Below are 5,533 nucleotides of genomic sequence, written 5' to 3'. Positions count from 1 at the left end.
TCATTGTTGTTTGGCGGGTCCGGGCTGGGGATGCAACCCGCCACCTTAGGTGTACATGGCTGGCGCCTTAGCCGGTTGAGCTATAGGTGCCGAGCCAAAACAGTTTTCTTTAAAGCAGCATTCCCCAAAGTATTTGTAGGAATTGCTGTTACAGAAGAGAAAGGCTCCTGTGACAAATTTAGGGAATGCTAGGTTAAAAACAAGTAAACAAATTTCTATCCTGACAGACTTCAGAGATTTTTGTGTGCTATTATGAATTATGATTCTTCCAAAAGGAATATTGTATGCAGTTTTTGCCAAAATGAACCTGTTTTGCAGGCAGCATTTCTTCACTGTTCTCCAGAGGGACTTTAAGAAATGTTGCCTTAGAGAGATTTTGTCCACAAACCAGAGTAACAGTGCTAAATTCCCATGAAATCATTTAAATGAACTTTTGTGTTAATAGAACAATTTTATAAAACATTTACAACTATAATGTATACATCATCTACAAATCTAAATTTCATTTCAAATTATCAATTGATAGTGGTGCTAAGGTTTACATTAGGAATCATATAATCAAATAGATTTTAGTTGCATTACAAAATTATTTTTACTGAGTTAACTACTCATGTTTCATACTGTTTTAAGATTTTTCCACAAGGTATACTACTTTAGAGTTTTGAAAATTCCAAATCAATTTGCTCCTTCCTTTGAGCAGTGAAAGATATTGATTTAAATTGTATTCTTCTGATTTTATTATTATATACAAAAAATAAAATGGCCATCAAAGAAAGCTTAACATTTACTAAGTACATTTAATGTGTTAAGGACTGAGATTACCATTGAACCGCAGTCTTTTTTTTTGAGACAGAGCCTCAGGCTGTCCCCCTGGGTAGAGTACTGGGACATCACAGCTCACAGCAACCTCCAACTCCTGGGCTCAAGTGAGTCTCCTGCCTCTGCCTCCCAAGTAGCTGGAACCACAGGCACCCGCCACAACGCCTGGCTATTTTTTGGTTGCAGCTGTCATTGTTGTTTGGTGATCCAGGCTGGATTTGAACCTGCCACCTTAGGTGTATGTGGCTGGTGCCTTAGCCACTTGAGCCATAGGCGCCAAGCCTGAATCTCAGTCTTTAAGGAAAGAACCTAGTAAGGTAAGAACTGTGATTTTATCCCCCATTTTAGAGACCAGATATAACCCCTAAGTTGGTTATTAGTGATGCTAAGTTTAATCACTTGGTTAGTGACTGTCCTTTTAGCTGGAAAGGTAGTTTTTTGCCTTTGTAATGGGTAAGTCATTGCCATATGAATATTCCATTAACCCACAACCTTGCTCTTCCATTTTGCCACAGTGCAACAACTCCTTTCCTTGCATGCACTCCAAGAATTCCTAAAACATTTAATAGTGTGTCATATTATGCTTGGGTTCATTATCCAGAAGGCATGTGAAGTCTATGGAGCTTAATTTAAAAAGGTTTAAAGGCCTAATAAGTAATCACTTAACAGACCTCTTAAGTTTATCAGCACCAGCTGTTATTGGCTGGTCAGTAGAAATATCTGAGATACTTTAAAACCTAGGCTACCCCAACAGCACCTCAGACCAATGAACTCAGAATCTATGAGAACATGGGATCAACTGATTAAAATTCCACAGGTGATTACTGTGTGTAAGCAAGGATGAAGACCACTGCTCTCAGTAATCGTCATTTCTTACTACTTTAAAATTTAAAGACAATTTTGGCAACTCAATAAAGTGACTTTACAGCTTTATAAAAATGTGAAAAAGTGCAACACTGTCAGTCTTCTTTAGAAAAATAATGTTCTTAATTTATTCCTTAAGAATAAAAGCATCATAAACCACACCTTCTTTCTGGGAAAGAAGGTCCGTAAATTAGATAGATTTTCTTCTCAATCACTAACATGTTAGTGTGATGTCTCAGAGAAGTGGGCAGATGTATTTTAGTTCTGGATCTGATTTCCCAGGACTCATACTAGGTCCAAAACTGGATGTAATCAAAACTTCCCTCATAAGAAACAGATCATCATGAAAACTTCAATGATTCTCAGAAACTTCAAATCCATCCCTATACCATTTTTTTTTTCAAGCAGAGATTGATTGTATTTTCCAAAACTGTACAAAAGTAGACGCTTCAAGAAAGAGGGCAACCATTAGTTAGGTCCATCTTTCTGGCAAATGTCAAAGGATCATGGAGAGAACATTGGTACAATAGTTCACTACACAGTAGCTACTTGTAGCATGCGGTCCTCCAACTAGAATGCCACCTGGTCTTCTGCTAGCACCTAACCAGTGGCAAGCGCTCTCACACTAATTAGTTGGGCCAGGTTGGGGCTTACTATCCTGTTCATGGATGTTCAGACCTGAGTGGTAACATTGAAACAAACAAGTGGCCGTTTGAGAGAAGAGTCTGTTAGGATATCAGAATGATAATGATATTGGGTAGGCGCCCGTAGCACAGTGGTTACAGCGGCAGCCACATACACTGGTGGGTTCAAACCCAGCGCCAGCCTGCTAAACAATGACAACTGCAACCAAAAAATAACTGGGCATTGTGGCGGCGCCTGTAATCCCAGCTACTGCGGAGTCTGAGGCGAGAGAATGGCTACCAGAGGGACAGCTTTAGACTCTGTTCTCAAAAAAAAAAAAAAAAAATGACAATGATACTGATGGCTATGGGTTGCTCAGGCAAGGAGTCCCCCAACTCAGGTGTCCTTAATAAGGACGCTGCCTTGTTGACCCCAAGCTGGCAGCCTCTACAAGTCATACCTGGACCCTTCTCTGGGCAGAACTTCCGGAAGAGACTCCAACCCCATCCTACCCACTTTCACGACGGGAGAAACACTAGGCCAAAGAGTAGCTCTAACTGGCAAGGACACGGATAAACTGTAGTGGCACGGAAGGGGACAGAAAGGTCCTCTGAGCCCGAGAGCTAGCAGTGCAGGTACTGCCGAATTCTGGTGGGCAGAGGACGGTACCGGCAAGGCCCTTTCACTCCTTAGGCGCCACCCTAAGGCTAATGAGAAGTTGCAAGTCCCGAGTGTGTTGTCACCAGATCCCCGCCGGCAGGGGGCGCCTAATCCCCGAACACATTCAAAGCCCAGTTCCTCAATTCTAGGAAAAGCTTCAGCTCCCCCACCACTGAAAAGTAATCCCCACAGTGTTATTGCACTCTGAACAAAATACGTGCCTAAACAGGCCCCACTAACCCAGAGAAAATAGTGCATTCAAAGATGGAGCCGCCTGGTCCTGGTGTCATCTCAGTTTTGCATGAAGCAGGTTGCACCTGTTCTTTTGGGGGAAACTTTATCTCCTACATTTAACCACCTGAAGCAAAGCTACTGGCACAACAAGCCCTCAATTCAGACATTACCCTAAATTAAGGTGATCCGATTTTAACATTGGTAAAGTGGGACACCATTGACTGGGGTGGGGGTGGGGTTCTTAATTAAAAATTTAGTCTATATGGAGCAACAAAAATTTTCATAGAATGCAAAAATAGTATTGTTATATATATTTTTTAATTTCAACATAAGTACAATTTAAAAATATAATACATTAAAAAAATTATGTATAGGGCAGAGTCTGTGGCTCAAAGGAGTAAAGCACGAGTCCACCTGGGCGACCTTGCCCAGGAGGGGAGTAGGGAGTTTACATTAGCCTTTTAATTTCCAAATGAAGTTACATTAACCTTTTCAGCAGCCGAAAACCACATATTCCCCTCCCATTGTTCCCCCTTCCGCTAGCTTGTCCTGCATTCTTTCCAAAAATCGGGACTTTTTTAAAACACTGCGGGACGGGACGCAGGACAAATTGTTTGAAATCGGGGCTGTCCCGCCAAAAGTGGGACGTCTGGTCACCTTACCCTAAATGCCTGAGCCTCTTCCACTGATTTAGTCACACTGAAACCTGAGGTGTGCACTAGGGCAGATGTTCAACCTCCACACCAGCTCTGCACAACCCCAAGTGGCTGTGGTAGTCCCAATCTATGGGCAGAACTCAGGTCCATTCTTAGAGCGTCTGGATGGGGCCAGTCTGAAATATTAACCTCAAACATGTCCCTTATGGTCCCAGAAGCAACCAGCTGGGAGTTAACTTCCAGAGGGTCCTAAGTATCTCATTCTGGACAATCAGGATAGTCTGAGGCCAGATTATTATGTTACAACCTGTTCATCTTTGCTGTCCTTACCAATAATCACAGGAAAACATTGACCAAAACACAACCCCCACCCCACTGGACAAGCATTGGGTGGCCACTGTCCCCAACATGCAACCCAAAAGCTAACAATTCGGTTAGCTTTTCCTGTCACCATTCCATTGGTGTGGGTAACTCACACAAGTAGTTAATTGGCTGCAGTCAGGATTGCCATACATGGCACCTAGGGACCCAGGTACCAGAAGCAGCATGTAGGGAACTAGTTAAGAGATGACTCAGGATCATCAATATATTGCAAACAAAAAAATTCAGGAGGACATGTGAGATTAAGAAATGTAAGAGATCACCCAAATGCAATGTGGACCTTGTATGGATTTTGACTCCAAATGTAAAACACTTAAGACAAAGAAATTTTGAACATTGACCATATATTGGATGGTATTAAAGAATTATTTTTAACTTTTGGCATGATGAAGTATTTCTGATTTTTGAAAAGAGTTCTTGCCTTTTAGAGATACATATAGATGTGATAAAATCATATGTTGGTCTATTTGTTTCACAATAATTGATAAAACAAGTATTCTATTAATTTCATGATTGTTGTAAGTGGGTGATGAATACATGGGAGAGCCATTGTATTGTTTACTTTAATATATGTTTAAAATTTTCCACAATAAAAAGTGGAAAAAAATGTTAAGTTCTTGTAGAAAAATATGCAGCAAATAGGTTCATACCAGTACAATTTTGAGATGATTCACATACATTGCAAATTAATCTTGCTCTAAATAAGAAAAATGCAAACAGGTGATTTATACAAAGTTCCACATAGCCACTAGAAGTTTCAATTTCAAAATTCAACACATCATTTTCAAGATAGGTTAAAAACATACTGAATGGCTTTAGAAACACGTATTTTTTGAAGGAAGGTCTGCAATTTAAGAATTACTAGTAAAACTAAACTTTCATAGTGAATTTTTCTTCTGTAAGGTTATTATTCAGTCAACAAATAGCACCTGTTAAGTGGTAGGCCCTGTGAGTACAATGGTAACGCGGACAGAAGCCTTGCTTTATGGAAGCTGATACTCTAGTTGGGACTGCAGACATAACACATTGCCATGACAATGAAATGTGCTTTCTATATGTGTGCATGCATAAACTTTTATTTCAAGGAATAATTCTAAGAGCTGTGGTCATCACGAGACAGCTGATTACAAATGATAGAAACAATTTATTTCACATGTACTATCACTATATTTCTCAATTCTGTATGCTTGGACAGCTACTTCTTTAAAATTCTGGTTTAAGGCTCGGCGCCTATAGCTCAACCGGCTAAGGCGCCAGCCACGTACACCTAAGGTGGCGGGTTCGAATCCCCAGCC

This window comes from Otolemur garnettii, unplaced genomic scaffold (assembly GCF_000181295.1).
Source record: "Otolemur garnettii isolate 467f Iridium unplaced genomic scaffold, OtoGar3 scaffold00259, whole genome shotgun sequence".
Taxonomy (NCBI): Eukaryota; Metazoa; Chordata; class Mammalia; order Primates; family Galagidae; genus Otolemur; species Otolemur garnettii.
Note: the sequence above shows the minus strand (reverse complement) of the source record.